Raw genomic sequence first — 17,574 nt, forward strand, 5'->3', positions numbered from 1 at the left:
AGAAATTCGCTGAAGTGACATTAAAGAGGCATTTAGAATGAAAACTCGTTCCGGAGAAGTCTTACCAGTCCTAATTAGATTCACAATCAAATATATTCGCGACTCGCTTCTACGGAGCAGTCGATATCTGAGAGAATACGGGCTGAAAGTGGCCCCTGATTATACCAAGGCTGAAAGGGAAGTGAGAAACAAGTTCAGAGTGATTCTAGAGCAAGCGAAAAGTGAAGGTAGATCCGATGCATTCCTACGGGAGACGAAATTACAAATTGGAGACCAAAGGTCTCCTTAAGGTCCTTACGACCCTAAAACTCAGCGAGTGGTCGAATCTATCCGAAATTCCAGCACGACAAGTATGAATTTGGCCAGTGGGGAAAGTGACAGGAATGCAGATGGGGATACAGAATCGGTTATGAGTGATGTATCCGATACTATGGTCATAGACGGCAACGCGACAGAGACGCCGGTTAGGATGTCTCAAGGGCCTGTAGATTCGGAAGTTAGACCGCTACGGGTTCAAAAAAGACTGGTGGAGAGAAGACCAGAAGATGTAAATCGTCAATCAAGCACTAGAGTGGGAAGAGGGAGTACGAGTGGGTCGGGAAGAAGCGTCTGGGAAGGACGGACGAGAAGCAGAGGCTTGGCATAAGGAAACGAACCTAGTAGGTTTATTCTTGATCCGGCAATTAGGGAATAGGATTTTGAGGGCCATGGTGCAATGAATTTGAAAATATTTTTCTGGAATATTCAGGGATTTAGTGATCAGAAACTAAGTGATTTATGTAGGTCAGATGAGTGGGATATTATAGGTCTAGCTGAGACGTGGAGAAGTTCTTGTATTTGCTTTCAGGGGTTTATATGTGAGTGTGCTTGTAGAAAACCATTGAGGAATGGCAGAGTGTATGGAGGAGTTGCTGTTTTATGCAGAGAATGTCGTTTTCGCACGGTTTTGAGATTAAAAAGTGAGTCTGAGAAAATTGTGTGGTCAAAGGTAAAAATGAATGAATTAAATCTGGTTATAGGAGCTGTTTATATATCACCAAAGAATAGTTTGTATATGAAGGAAAATAGTTGGGAGTTTCTATCAAAAGAGATGAGAAAATATGTTGAATTGTATGGTGATAGCTATTTATTTTTAGGTGACTTTAACGCGTATATTAGGATTTCAGATGGTGAATATGAGTAAGTTGGAGATAACTGGAAGAGCAATGTATCGCGGGATCCTTTCGAATCACCTTGGTATTATGATCATTTAAAAATTGGTAAGCGACAGAGTAAGGACCGAAACCGTATAAGGAATAGATGGGGATCTAATCTTTTAGATTTTTGTGTGAATGAAAAAATGGTAATTATGAATGGTAGACTGGGAGAAGATGAAGAAGTGGGGAATTTTACTTGTTTTTCTGGGTCACCAAGTGTGGTAAATTATTGATTGGTTGGGTTGAATCTGAGGCCAATATGTTGCAATTTTAAAGTGATGGGTTGCGTATGGTCGGACAACGTTCCCCTTGCTCTTAATCTGAGTCTTCCTGGGTCCCATGGGTCTATATGCGAGATAAGGGTTCGGAGTTGGCAAAGAGAAAGGGAGATAAGTAGATTTACTAAGAATGATCTTTATATTAGAAAACCGATAAAAATAGTTTAGGAGACAGAAGAGATAGTGAACCAAGGGATAATAAGAGGTAGAACTCAGGAGCTAATAGAAGAGTGTGAGGAATTTTGTAAAATTGGTTAGTGGAAGGACAGCCTATAGGGACTGAACAAGGTAGTGTATGATATATGCGTAGGAGCAGGAGGTAGTGATAAAATTGAGGTTAGGAATTCAGAGGGTAGGGAATTGGATATGGAAAGTAAACAGTTAAAGGCTAGGCTACAAGAAGCGTTAGATGTAGTCAGGCTCCAGGGACCAGGGAATTTAGATAATAATTTATTGGCATACCGAAGAATTAGGAGAGAGTATAAGAAAGTAGTAAGAAATCGTAAAAAGATCGTAGAAGAAGATATCAAGGAGATACTTTTGTGTCAATTAAATAAAAAAAACAAGCTTTTTAAACTGAAAGTAGGGAGCGACATTAAAACTTAAAACGAACAGAAATTATTCCGTATATGAAAGGGGCTGTCCCCTCCTCAACGCCTCGCTCTTTACGTTAAAGTTTTTTATTGTTCTAAAAAATAAAGTTGTGAGACACAGTCAAACTTTAGCGTAAAGAGCGAGGCTTTGAGGAGGGGACAGACCCTTTCATATACGGAATAATTTCTGTTCGTTTTAAGTTTTAATGTCGGTCCTTACTTTCAGTTAAAAAAATTTGTTTTTTTATTTAATTTCTGATCGTTTTTTAGTTAATGCAGCTTTTATTTTGGCTCATCGTCATTGAATAAGTAAACAAAATTTGTATAAAAATTTTACTCTTCTTTTGCTAAACGGCTTGCTCTAAATTTGCTTCTGACGTAATTTACAAATTAACTTACATAACGAACTTCTATATTCGTATATGTTTCTTCTGGCAAAAAATAGGTTGCAGATAAAGTTGCAGATTTTTGCAGATATGAGCTTGAAACCTATGTAATAGGGTTTTCTGATACGCTGAATCTGAAGGTGTGATTTTCATTAAAATTCTTTCACTTGTAGGGGATGTTTCCTCCCTCTTTAAAAAATCAGGTAAATTTTCTCTGGCTCGTAGCCTTTGATGAGTAATACTACACTTAATAAAATTTATCAAGGAGGCACACTTGTGCCTCTATAAAGAGGCGACCCACCACAATGTTAAGCGACTTCAGGTCCTAGAGGTCGCAGAGAGACGGTGGTAATCGCATTTTGTAGCCCAAGCTCAAGCTAAGAAACTTGCAAAATTTCATCCTCCTCCAACTTTATCTTCATGGGGTAAACTGGGCCGGAAGTTTCGACCCTCCCACCACAGCCCCCCTTTAACGTTGTTCGATTGGGCTGAAATTTAGAGGTTAAGCTTTCCTAGGGCCCGGGAGCTTATCCTCGAAATTTCAGCTCAATCGGATTACTCTTTCCCTATTTTCAAAAACCAAATATAGCCACTTAAAATTCATTTCTTTTTTTTCTTAACCACGTCTACAGGCCACAGTTGGCAACTGATGCGGGTGAATGAGGACTCATTAAAATCAGAATTTGACCTGTTAGGGCCTTTTGATATTTTCAGACCGAAAAAATTATCCCCCGAATTTACATTTACGAAAAACCTCGTTTTCCTATAATAGATGTTAATTTTTCCCACCACAACCCCCCTTTAACGTTGTCTGATCGGGCTGAAATTTAAAGGATAAGCTTTCCTGGGGCCTGGGAGCTTATCCTCGAAATTTCAGCTCAATTTGATCACTCCTTCCCTGTTTTCCAAAAACCAAATATCAAGTTTTGTGGGAGTTTGCTTGCGTCGAAAATAGATCCCATTTACTAAAAAACAATTACTATTGTGTTTCTGTAGTCCAGCGATTGATACTCCAGACTGTCAGGCGGAAAACCCGGGTTCGATTCACCGTCAGAGCAAATTTTTTATATACTGAATTTAAACTTTAAAAAAGAAACTCAGTTTCTTTTTTAAATTATTTGAAAAAAATTACGTTTTCTAAAGAGTTAAAGAGGCTGAGTTACAAGGTCGGCCCTTAAAACGTACAGGTATTAGGAGGCACAGTTGGGGGGCTGTTAAAGAGGCTGAGTCACAAGTTCGAACCTTAAAACGTACAGGGATTAGGAGGCACCCTGTACGACGTGATTTGAGTATTCAGGAATTAAAAGCCTTAACACAAGAATGTTCAAGAGCGGGGGGTTTGGGGGCGGCAGCCCCCAACTTTAACTCCTGACACGATCAGCTAACAGTTAGTCAAGCAATAATAAGTAATAAACTGTACAAAAACGTGCAGAAATTATTTGAAAAAAACTACGTTTTCTAAAGAGTTAAAGAGGCTGAGTTACAAGGTCGAACCTTAAAACGTACAGGGATTAGGAGGCACAGTTGAGGGGGCTGCCGCCCCCCAAACCCCCGCTTCCGCACCCTTTAAATAAAAAAAAGTTCTTTAAACTGAAAGTAAGGAGCGACATTAAATCTTAAAACGATATATGAAAGGGGCTGTGCCCTCCTCAACGCCTCGCTCTTTACGCTAAAGTTTTTATTGTTTAAAAAAAAGAGTTGTGAGAAAGTCAAACTTTAGCGTAAAGAGCGAGGCGTTGAGGAGGGTACAGCCCCTTTCATATACGGAATAATTTCTGTTCGTTTTAAGATTTAAGCTTTCCTAGGGCCCGGGAGCTTATCCTCGAAATTTCAGCTCAATCCGATCACTCCTTCCCTGTTTTCAAAAAACCAAATATAGCCACTTTTGGCAACTGATCCGGGTGAATGAGGACTCATTCGAAGCAGAATTCGACCTGTTAGGGCCTTTTGATATTTTCAGACCGAAAAAATTATCCCCCGAATTTACATTTACGAAAAATCTCGTTTTCCTATAATAGCCCATGTTAATTTTTCCCACCACAACCCCCCTTTAACGTTATCTGATCGGGCTGAAATTTAGAGGTTAAGCTTTCCTGGTGCCTGGAAGCTTATCCTCGAAATTTCAGCTCAATCTGATTACTCCTTCCCTGTTTTCCAAAAACCAAATATCAAGTTTTGTGGGAGTTTGCTTGCGTCGAAAATAGATCCCATTTACTAAAAAACAATTAAATTTGTGTCTCTTTAGTCCAGCGGTTGATACTCCAGACTGTCAGGCGGAAAACCCGGGTTCGATTAACCGTCAGAGCAAATTTTTTAAATACTGAATTTAAACTTTAAAAAAGAAACTCAGTTTCTTTTTTAAATTATTTGAAAAAAATTACGTTTTCTAAAGAGTTAAAGAGGCTGAGTTACAAGGTCGATCCTTAAAACGTACAGGGATTAGGAGGCACAGTTGGGGGGCTGTTAAAGAGGCTGAGTCACAAGTTCGAACCTTAAAACGTACAGGGATTAGGAGGCACCCTGTACGACGTGATTTGAGTATTCAGGAATTAAAAGCCTTAACACAAGAATGTTCAAGAGCGGGGGTTTGGGGGCGGCAGCCCCCAACTTTAACTCCTGACACGATCAGCTAACAGTTAGTCAAGCAATAATAAGTAATAAACTGTACAAAAACGTGCAGAAATTATTTGAAAAAAACTACGTTTTCTAAAGAGTTAAAGAGGCTGAGTTACAAGGTCGAACCTTAAAACGTACAGGGATTAGGAGGCACAGTTGGGGGCTGCCGCCCCCAAACCCCCGCTTTCGCAGCCTTAAAATAAAAAAAAGTTCTTAAACTGAAAGTAAGGAGCGACATTAAATCTTAAAACGAACAGAAATTATTCCGTATATGAAAGGGGCTGTGCACTCCTCAACGCCTCGCTCTTTACGCTAAAGTTTTTATTGTTTAAAAAAAGAGTTGTGAGAAAGTCAAACTTTAGCGTAAAGAGCGAGGCGTTGATGAGGGCACAACCCCTTTCATATACGGAATAATTTCTGTTCGTTTTAAGATTTAATGTCACTCCTTACTTTCAGTTTAAAGAACTTTTTTTTATTTAAAGGCTGCGAAAGCGGGGGGTTTGTGGGGCGGCAGCCCCCCAACTGTGCCTCCTAATCCCTGTACGTTTTAAGGTTCGACCTTGTAACTCAGCCTCTTTAACTCTTTAGAAAACGTAGTTTTTTTCAAATAATATATTTAGAATCAGCATTATAAACCCATTCTTTTGATACATTTATTGACATCAAAATTTCATTTTTAAAAGTTTCGATTACTATTGGGCCGTATCGCTTGTTTTTTTTCATTTTTTTTTTTTATTACGTATATGTTATTACGTATATGAGGGGGTTCTCCCCTTAGTCAATACCACGCTCTTTATGTTAAAGTTAAAAATGTTTTTAATTAACAAACCCCTTAATAACAAAGGCCGTTTAATTATAATAGATAGATATTTTTAAAGCAATAAAAAAACTTTAGCGTAAAGAGGGTGGTATTGACTTGGGGGAGACCCCCCTACTATACATCATAATTTATGTTCGTTTTAAGTTCCAATGTTGCTTCTTATTTTCATTTGATGTATCTATTGGTATCGAAATTCCGTTTTTTAGAGTTTCGGTTACCATTGAGCCGGGTCACCCCTTACTTACAGTTCGTTACCACGAACTGTTTGATAGAGTTGTGAGAAAGTCAAACTTTAGCGTAAAGAGCGAGGCGTTAAGAAGGGGACATCCCCTTTCATATAAGGAATAATTTCTGTTCGTTTTAAGTTTTAACGTCGTTCCTTACTTTCAGTTAAAAAATACTTGTTTTTTTTATTTAATTTTTGAACGTTTTTGAATAAATGCAGGTTTTGATCTTGGCTCACCGTACATGAATAATTAAAACAAAATCTGTATATTAATTTACTTTTATTTGGTTAAATGGCTTTCTGGAAACTTGTTTAATTCTATTTACGAACGTTTTGATTAGTAATAATTATACGTAACTTACGAATTAACTTACGTAACGAACTTCTACATTCATATATTCTCAATACATATATTAGGAGATTTGCTCCTTAGTCAATACCTTGCTCTTCAAGCTAAAGTCCAAATGTTGTTCTAATTCTTTGAAAATGACCGCTTAATCAAAAAGGCCGTTAATTAGAATAAATAGCTCTTATGAAAGTACTAAAAAATCTTTGGCTTAAAAAATGAGGTATTTATTAGGGGGTGGACCAAATCATATATGTAATATTTTCTGTTCGTTTAAAGTTTTGATGTTGCTGCTGTTGCAGCTGAAAAACTTGTTTTTTATATTTAATTTCTGATCTTTTTTTTAAATAATGCTGGGAAGTCCGGCGTCCTTTTCATGGCAATGTCCCTTCCCCTATGAAAACTTCCTTCATGTAAAGATCCTCCAACATAACCCCCGACCAACCCCCCCCCCCACTACCAGAAAAAATCTCCCCTGAAAACGACTGTATACTTCTCAATAACCAATACTATATGTTAACATTTGGTAAAGTTCATAACTTTCAGCCCTCCCCCCGGGAACTTCGGGGTATTAAGTCATCCTAAAAGATATGCTTATAATATTTTCGAACATGATGAACAAAATGGGTATCTCAAAATTTTGATCGGGTGACTTTGGGAAAAAAATGAGCGTGGGAGGGGGCCAAGTTGCCCTCCATTTTTTTTGGTCACTTAAAAAGGGTAAATTAACTTTTAATTTCCATTCCAATGAGCCCTCCTACGATATTCTAGGACCACTGGGTCGATACGATCACCCCTGGGAAAAAGAAAAAAAAAAAATAAACACGCATCCGTGATCTTTCTTCTGGCAAAAATGCAAAATTCCACATTTTTGTAGATAAGAGCTTGAAACCTCTACAGTAGGGTTCTCTGATACGCTGAATATGATGGTGTGATTTTCATTAAGGTTCTATAAATTTTAGGGGGTCCTTCCCCCCTTTTTCCAAAATCAGCCGAATTTTCTCAGGCACTTAACTTTTGATGGGTAGGATTAAACTTGATAAAACTTATATATTTGAAATCAGCATTAAAATCTAATTCTTTTGATGTATCTATTTGTATCAAAATACCGTTTTCAAGAGTTTCGGTTACCATTGAGCCGGGACGCTCCTTACTTACAATTCGTTACCACGAACTGTTTGATAAATTGTATTATATATATATATATATATATATATATATATATATATATATATATATATATATATATATATATATATATATATATATATAGGTTTATATAGCAAAAGAAGAGTAAAAATTTTATGCAAATTTTGTTTACGAACTAGTATAACGAACTAAGATCATAAATCCTGATTATGTCCAGAGTAAGGTTGACAAAAGCACCATATTCAGAAGCTCTGAGGATCCCAAAGAGTGATACGTGGCCATCTCAAATAGAGAAGTTATTGGATGACTGCCGATTTTCAGAGCTATGGAATGGTGGGCTATGGATTGGATTAATCAAGGAGAAGTTGCAAGTATGGTCAGGGAGAGGCTTTGGGACCATGAGATCCAGGTGTGGCATGCGTGAGTGAATGAGACCCGATTACTGGAGTTATATGCAGAGGCCAAGGAAGTATCTTTTGAATACTTCCTAGTGAATAATACTAGAAAAATAATCTTTTGAAGGCTTAAAGGTCCTCTAAGCCATCTTCTCGTGATTCTCGACTTCAACTTTTCAAAGCTTATAAAAGAGTTTACAATTCGCTTTGCCGAAAGGCCAAATCGTTATTTTATTACAGAAAATTCTTTGCGTGTGGTAAAGACATTAGGAAGACATGGCAAGTAATCAATTCTGTTATCAGGCCATCTTCTCTGCCTCCTTCTGCCACTTCAAGTATTGTGATGGAAGGCAAAAATTTTGAGGGTGAGCTAAAAGTTCAAGATGTGTTTACTTCCTATTTTACTAATATCGGCAAAACTACAGCCTCTGCTGTAAGCCTCTTCTTCTCTACCGGACTTTAGGTCTTACCTTGGACTGCCTTGTCCTAAATCAATGGCATTGGAACTTACCTCTGAAGCTGAAATAGCCAGAATTGTCAATGGTATGAGAGGTTCTTTATCTTCTGGCCCAGACCATATTCCGACTAAGGTTGTCAAGTGCATTCTTCCTGTCATCATTTCTACCCTCATGAGACTTGTCAATCTTTCTTTTGAAAATGGTTTCTTTTGATGTGCTTTAAAGTGTGCTCGCGTTATCATTCTTTTTAAAGGTGGATCAATTAATGATCCTGCAAATTATCGTCCCATATCCCTTTTATCAGTGTTTAGTAAAATATTTTACAAAGCTTAGCTTTCTCGACTTCTTAATTTTCTTAATTCTAAACACTTTTTTCCTGATTTTCAGTTTGGTTTTAGGGCGAAGCACTCAACTGAGCATGCATGCGCAAATCTCTTGAATTATTTACATTCAGTTCTTGAATCTGGTCTGATACCTGCTGCTCTTTTTCTCGATTTACGAAAAGCATTCGAATCATTAACACACAAGATTCTTCTTTGGAAACTGTCCCATATTAGTATAAGAGGGAATGCTTATTCTTGGTTTCTATCATATTTATCTGGTTGAGTCATCTCTGTTGATCTGCACTTTTCTAACCCTTCCGGAATAGAGTTTGGCGTTCCACACGGATCTGTTATTGGGCCGATACTCTTTTTAATCTACGTCAATGATCTTATTAATGCGGTTCAAAATTTAAAATTTGCCATTTGCTGTCATCTTTGTTAACCAGCATCCGTCACTAATTGTTACAGGAGTTCGTCCTCACCGGATGCACTTATTGCTTTTGTTGATGACAGTACTCTTGGCACAGCTGGTAGAACTGAGTCTGATCTTCGTTCAAAGATAAATGCCCTTTTTGAAAGAGTTATCCAATGGTTTGATGTAAATTATCTTGCCTTAAATGTCAGGAAGTCATTTTTTCTCATTTTCTCCAGAGTTTCAAAGACTTGCCCTGACTTAAATGAAATACTCAAACACATATTTCCAGGGTCGATTCTTAGAATCTGATTCTACATCCTAGTTCAGTCTTATGTTTCATATTGTTCTGTTATTTGGATGTCAACTTTTCCCTCGTCTCTGGTGCCACTTTCAAACTTTATGATAAAGCAAGGATTCTTATTAAGGAAACTAACCGATCTTCACTTAAACCCTTGCTTGATTTGAAATCTCTCTGTTTTCTTTTTTGTTCTTCTTTCATCTTTTTACAGTTGCACGGCCATCTTCCTGCTGCTCTATTTAATAATATATCTTTTGTTTCTGATCAATCGACTTATCATCTCTGCACTTCCAGCAATTTACAGATTCTTCATACTCCAACACTGGGGTCTAACTTCAACCCTCTGACAACTTGCAACAAGATTTGGAACACGCTCCCTGTGTCTGCACAAAGCTGCCACTCGTTTGGTATATTCAAAAAATATGTTAGATATTTTCTAGCTAGTAATTAAGTTTTTTTCCGGTTTCCCTTGGAGTTGATGTCTCTGGATTGAGTTGGATTATTTATTTGAGTTGGTGAATTCATGTGTTATCCCCTGCCTAGCTTTTCATTCTGGGGATTATTAAGGTGTGTGACTGGATTTTTTTTTTTTGAATTTTGTTTAATTTTTTTTTGTGTTGGTATTATTTTCTCCCTTGTTCTTTTCCGGCCATGGAGCCTTATGGGGGAGATTTTATTGATGTACTTTTTTGTTTATGATTTTTTTCTGTTAAATAAAGAACTCGCTCACTCAAAAAAAAAAAAAAAACAATAGTTTTGGCAACGCAAAAAAACGATCAACATTTCAATGATCTCTGTTTGGATTTTGATGGGTAATCGAACAGTTCGTGGTAATGAACTGTAACTTACTTACTGCGACCTGGCTTAACAGTAACCAAAATTCTAAAAAACAGAATTTTGATACCCATAGACATATCAAAAGAATTGGCTTATTATGTTGATTCCAAATATATTAGTTTTATTAAGTCTAATCTTATCCATCAAAAGCTACAAGCCTGAAAAAATTTGTCTGATTTTTGGGAAACGGGGGAAAGACCCCCTTGAAGTTATATAATTATAATGAAAATACCACCATCAGATTCAGCGTATCAAAGAAGCCTACTGTATAAGTTTCAAGCTCATATCTGAAAAAATGTGGAATTTGTCATTTTCACGAGAAGATAAATCACGGACGCGTGTTTATTTGCTTTTTGTTGTTGTTTTTTTTCCGGGGGTGATCGTATCAACCCAGTGGGCCTAGAAATCCGGGATAGGGCTCATTTTAATGGAAATAAAAATCTCTTGTGCTCTTTTTAAGGGACCAAAAATATTGGAGGGCAACTAGGCCCCTTCCCACGTCACTTTTTTCCCAAAATCGTCCGATCAAAATTTTGAGATAGCTTTTTTCTTCAGCACAGTTGAAAGGCCTAATAACTATATCTTTGGAGATGAATTGACCCCCTATAGCCCCTGGGGAAAGGTTTTTCAGTTATAGAAATCGCCCATTGTTTTATTTGTTATAAAACAAACTTCCTATGGGAAGTATGCATACATTTTTCGGGTGGGGAGGGGAGGACAAATTTTCCGCTGGGAGAATTTTCAACGAAGAAGATAGTTTCCAGGGGGTGAGATTTCCAGAAGAAATTTTACGCTGGGTGAATTTGCCAGATTTCATATTAGAAATGTCTGTATACGTCTTGCTTTCTCTTTACCGATTTAATTTTACGTGTGGAAATGTTATGGGTAATTGTCTGGGGTAAATTTTTGCCAGGATTGAATTGTCCAGAGGTATTTCTATGGGGAGGAGGATTTTATGTGGAGGTGGAGCCAGGTATCCTGGCGTTATTTAAAAAAAGATCAGAAACTGAAAGTAAGGAGCAATATTAAAATTTAAAATGAGCAGAAATTATTACGCATATCAGGGGAGTTGCACCCTTTTAATATCTCGCTCTTTGTGTTAAAGTTTAAATTTTGTCCGAATTCTTTAAAAACGATTCCTAAAACACAAGGGCCGTTTAATTAGAACAATAAGTAACTTTTTTAAAGTGCCGAAATACTGTAGCTTGAAAAGCGAGGTGTTGAGGAGTGGGGCAAGCCTCCTCATATACGTAAAAATTTCTGTTCGTTTTAAGTTTTAATGCTCTTCCTTACTTTCAGTTGGAAAAAAACTTGTTTTATTTTCTTTATTGAATGAAGCTGAGAGACAAACAGTTTTCTAAAGGCAATTAAAGTAAAGATATTTAAAAATGAAAACAGTAGGTAGTTACAAAAAATACAGAAAACAATGGCCTACTTACAAAAACTAAGATACAAACTCCATGCATTAAGTTATGTTGAGCAATGCCAAACCGTTGGACTGATATATTCTTACAATATCGACAGTTTTGAACTTGATTATCTAACACCAAAATATTTAGTGCTTTAGACTCAATGCTAGTAAAAAGTAACGCATTATCAAAGTAGTTTGTTTAAAGTAAAACATAAAACTAAGATTGAAAAAAAAAACAAATAAAAATGTGTAATTCAATATTTTTGATTTAATTTTGAATGCCAAAAGCCAAGTACATTTGACAATTTTTTACTTCACAACTGTAAACAATTAAATCTTTTTCAAAGTGACAAATAGATAATTACAATCACTCCTAGAAAGAAAGAAAATTTGATAATAAAAAACACAAAAAACGTATCCGTCCAGGGGGAAAATACAGAAATTCTTAGGATTCCGTTCAGGGGAATCATTTCGAATTATAGAGGCTTCATATATCAGCTAATGGGTACTCTTGCAATGCAAGCGAAAATTGACGGTATATTATTACCGAAATTGCCCCTTATTAAGTGGTTTCCTTGTATTTTCTATAATTATACGAACTTTCTTTTGTTCTAATAATTGCACTACTTACTTATAAACAAATAAATATTTAAGGTCACCATAAAAATTGATTCTTTGACCGAATGTTATCAATAGTTAGGCTCTTATACTTTCGTTATTGACAAGGATCGTTATTACTTACCATTCATTACTATGAAGAATTTGTTTTTTGTTGTATTTTTTTTTTTTGCTCCAACCAAATCATATAGAAGAAAGTTTATGGAAAATTGGTTAGGGGTCACTCAGTCACGCATTAGAATTTATATTTTCCTTATTATGGGTCAGAATCTATTGGCAGGCAGCCAACAATGGGGCAAAAAACATTTTTTCCGTGGTTTTTCCCTATTCTGTTCTCTTTCCTTTGGTTTCCTTATAATTAATTTATAGTCCAAAATTTGCAGGGGATGCCATGGCTCCCTTGCCGGCGCCCATGTTCCGTATACTTCCCAATAACCAATACTATATGTAAACAATGGCCAATTTCATAACTTGCATCCCTTCCTCGGGGACTGAAGAGGATTAAGTCGTCCTCAAAGACATATTTTTAGGTTTTTCGACTATGCTAAACAAAATGGATGACTCAAAATTTTGATCCGGTAACTTTGGGGAAAAATGAGTGTGGGAGGGTGCCTAGTTGTCCTCCAATTTTTTGGTCACTTAAAAAGAACACTATAACTTTTAATTTTCGTTGGAATGAGCCCTCTCGTGACATTCTAGGACCATTGGGTCGATGTGATCACTCCTGGTAACTTTGGTAACTTTCCGGTAATCCGGTAACTTTGGGGAAAAGTGAGTGTGGGAGGGTGCCTAGTTGTCCTCCAATTTTTTGGTCACTTAAAAAGAACACTATAACTTTTAATTTTCGTTGGAATGAGCCCTCTCGTGACATTCTAGGACCATTGGGTCGATGTGATCACTCCTGGGAAAAAGGAGAAGAAAACAAACAAACCAATGAAGACGCAGCCGTGATCTTTCTTCTGGCAAAAAATACAGAATTCCACCTTTTTGCAGATGGGAGCTTAAAACCTCTACAATAGGGATCTCTTGTACGCTGAATCTGATGGTGTTATTTTCATTAAGATTCAATGACTTTTAGGGGGCGTTTTCCCCTTTTTTCGAAAATAGGACCGATTTTCTCAGGCTCGTAAAGGTATAAAACTTATTAATTTAAAATCAGCATAAAAATCTGATTCTTTTGATGCATCTATTGATATCAAAATTCAGGTTTTAGAGTTTCCATTACTATTGAGCTGGGTCGCTCCTTACTTACAATTCATTACCTCAAACTGTTTGAAAATCCAGAGTTTTGCATTTTTTTTTGCCAGAAGCAAGACGACGGATGAGTTTTTTTTAAACAGGGCTGATTTTATTGAACCGGTGATCCTTGAAGATCAGAAGAGGGCTCATATATTTGAGTCAAAAGCTCTAGTGCACTTTTTAATACCAAAAATAATGGAGGGTGGCTAGTCACTTTCCCACGCCCTTTTTCCCAAAAGTCAAGTTTTTCCCAGTTTTGCAGTTTTTCCCAGAGTCTGAAATAGTCATTTTGTTCAGAATAGTCAAAAGATGTAATAAATTTTTTTTGAGGATGACTTGACCCCCCATAGCCCCGAGGGAAGGGCAGAATGCTAAGAACTTTGTCCATAGCTTACAAATAGTATTGACTATTGGGATGTATATATATAGTGTTCGGAGGGGGATTTTTCTGGTGGGGAGAGGTTACGTTGTAGGATCCTTTCATGGAGGACTTTTACGCAGGGCAAGTTAATCTTCCATAGAGGGGGAGTTGGATTTCCAAGCATTATTTTAAAAACGATCAGAAAATAAATTAAAAAAACAAGGTTTTGAATCTAAAAGTAAAGAGCAACATTAAGACTGAAAACGAACAAAAATTACTACGGATGTAAGGGGTGTTTCCCCTTCCTCAATGCCTCGCTCTTTGCCCTAATGTTTTTTTAGAACTTAAAAAAGTTTATTATTCCAATTTAACGGTCCTTGTGTTTCAGGAGTCATTCTTAAATAATTGGAACGAAAAGTCAAACTTAAGCGTAAAGAACGAGGTATTGGGCAGGAGGGAAACTCCCCTCATGTTCGTAATAATTTCTGTTTGTTTTAAGTTTTTTGTTGCTTTTTACTTTCAGCTGAAAAAAAAACTTATTATATTTCATTAAATATAATTTTCTTCTAATTGGTAATAATTGAAATGTCAATTTATATCGCTTAATTGTGAGATCTGACTTTTTATCCCAAAATACTACTACTACTACAACTAACAACTCACCGCAGCACCAATCCACCTAAGGCCAACACAGCTACGTACGCTCCTCCTCCACCCCGATCTATTCAAAGCCTCCTTTTTTACACCCGCCCACGAAGTTCCCATTTCCTTTAAATCTTTCTTTATGACGTCCTCCCACCCCAGACGGTGACGACCTGCTTTCCGTTTAGCCCTAGATGGTTGGCCAAAAAGAACAATCTTCGGCAATCTGTCATCCTTCATCCGCACAACGTGCCCTAACCACCACAACCTTTCTTTCATTATAGCCCTAGAAAGCGGTAATGAACCACATTTTTCGTATAGCCTATTGTTTGAAATACGATCAATCAGCCGGGAACCCAGAACAATCCTTAAGCAAATTCTCTGGAAAACATCTAGCAAATCTTCATCCGCTTTTCTGAGCGTCCATGTTTCAGAGCCATGTTTGACCACTGTCATCACTGTAGCTTCTAATATTCTAATCTTGGTTTGCAGACTTATCTTCCTATTCTTCCAAACCTTTTTTAACTGTGAAAAAACACCCTAGGCCTTGGCTATTCTACTTTTAACATCTTCACTGCTCCCACCATCTTTACTAATAATACTACCAAGGTAAGTGAAGCTGCCCACCTGATCAATCTTTTCATTACCCAACGTCACCTTTTCATCTTCACTTATTTCTAGCCTTAGTGATTTAGTCTTCCCAACATTAATTTTCAAACCACTTCTAGCACCCTGAACTCACAAAACCTCTAAAACTTCATTCATTTTGCTCACACTTTCATATAGGATGCTTAAATCATCAGCATAATCCAAGTCCAGGAGAGTTTTTCCTCTCCGTTTGATTCCGTGGTCTTCCATTGCCTTTCTTGTGCTCCTTAAAACAAAGTCCATCAAAATAACCCATGTAAAGGGAGATAGAACATAACCCTGCTTAACTCCTGATTTAATACAGAACCAGCTGCTAACCTCAATTCCTACCCTAACCGCAGCAGTGTTATTCTCGTACATAGCACTAATCACTTTAAAGTGTTTGTCTGGTATACCATACAAGGATGAAAACTTTCCTAAAGCTCTTCTATCAACAGAATCGAACGTTTGCTCGTAATCTATAAAACTGAGGACCAAAGGTGTTTGAAACCCCAGGCACTTCTCAATTATTAGCCTAAGAGTGAAAATTTGGTCAACACATCCTCTACCTTTTCTAAAACCGCACTGTTCTTCTCTTAAAACTTTGTCTACAGCATCTCTCAGCCTAAAAAGTATCATATTACTAAGTAATTTACTACCTACAGAGACCAGACTAATGCCTCAATAATTACCACACTCACTTTTGTCACCATTCTTATAAAGTGGCTTAATTAAGGTGTTCCTAAAATCGTTAGGTGCTTCCCCTTTTTCAAAAATCATACTCATAATCTTCAATAACTTATTTCCAACCTCAGAGCCACCATGTTTAAGAAACTCATTTACCACCCTATCATCACCTGGAGCCTTATTATTCTTTAATCCTTTTAGTACTGTTGCTAATTCCTCCTCATAAAACAAATCTTCCTTCACATCCAAGGTATCACAAACTTTTTCATTTTCCTCTATATTTTTTCCTGCAACTCTATCTCGGTTAATCAAGTTCTCAAATTGTTCGGCCCATCTCTCTTTAGTTTTTTTCTTATTGCTAATTGCGACCCCATTCTTATCTTTAAATGGGACAAGTCCGGATTGACTACTCCCTCTCAATTTGTTAACGTGCCAGTACAATATTTTACTATTATGTCGTCTATCTGAATCTTCCAGATCCTCGGCTATTTTATCCATAACCTCCACTTCACACCCCCTCAGTTCATATTTTAGTGCTTTTTCCACTTTCGTAATATGCATTTTGTTTTCATACGATCTATATTGAAAACCCGTCTTCATAAATAAGGAAAATGAACGAGCACTACAAAGAAAATCAAAACAAAATCAAAAGATCCCTATACACCCATGACAACGTAGCCAATCTTGAAGAAGTTGGTTCTAAGAATGTTTTAAAATTTTTCGCTTGTGTTTCTTTATAATTTTAGCAATGGTTATAGTAGCATCAGCTATATGAAGACTATGATGAGTTTTTAACTGCTTGTCCAAATTGAAGCCTATTGCTGATTCTAGGTGGGAGAAAAGGGCTAGCTAAGTCGGGAAATTTCCACGGCGGTGGTGGGCATCCAGGCAATGAGGCTTGACCCTCCGTCCCTGGGCAGCATAGGAAATCCGCTAGCGCACCTCAAAGTGGTGAAGGGGTGTAAACATTACCGAGCTTCACGCCAAGCAAGGTGATGGCCAACGTGCTTCGGATGACCGTAAGACTGGGGACCTTGTGGTGTACCTTATTCCCATGAAACGCTCAATGATGATGAGAAATATGATGATGAAAAGCTTGGCTACGGCATCCCCGGTATTATGCGATGCGACGAGAATGGCGCTCTTGTCGAAAAGTATGCTAGCTACCGTCCTATCAAGAAGACAAGGCCTGAATATCGGCGGCTGGAACCTGTGCTTGATTAATTGTTCATTGACACAAGCTTTTGTAGCGGATGCATTTTATCTTTATAACCTTGATATTCTGTGCGTTTCTGAGACAAGACTAAATGGACGTAACATCTTGACCCTTGAATCCTCGGCTGGGAAGGCGGTCTATTTTTATAACTCGGGACCATAGATGGATCTGGTCGAGCAGGAGTAGATATCCTGTTGTCCCCCAAAGCAGTTACTGGGCTCATCGAATATGAGCCTGTGTCTGAGAGAATTGTACGGGCAAGAATTAAAGATGGCACGAACAATCTGACTGTCTTTAGCGTTTACGCCCCAATAAGAGATGCCACTCAGTAGCAAAAAGATCAGTTTTACAGTGACCTGCCGATAGTCATTGATAAGATTCCCCGGAAAGATATCCTCCTAATTGGAGGCGAGCTCAATGCAAGAATCGGCGGAAAG

General features: G+C 37.4%; 1 pseudogene; it reads left to right on the top strand.

Annotated features, from left to right (window-relative positions):
• The first annotated feature begins 994 nt into the window (after nt 1–994).
• LOC148950815 (uncharacterized) lies at nt 995–9,510 on the top strand (annotated as a pseudogene).
• Nucleotides 9,511–17,574: the final 8,064 nt, after the last annotated feature.

The sequence above is a fragment of the Artemia sp. Qi Xiang Cuo genome, chromosome 6, assembly GCF_049724085.1.
Source record: "Artemia sp. Qi Xiang Cuo chromosome 6, ASM4972408v1, whole genome shotgun sequence".
Classification (NCBI taxonomy): domain Eukaryota; kingdom Metazoa; phylum Arthropoda; class Branchiopoda; order Anostraca; family Artemiidae; genus Artemia; species Artemia sp. Qi Xiang Cuo.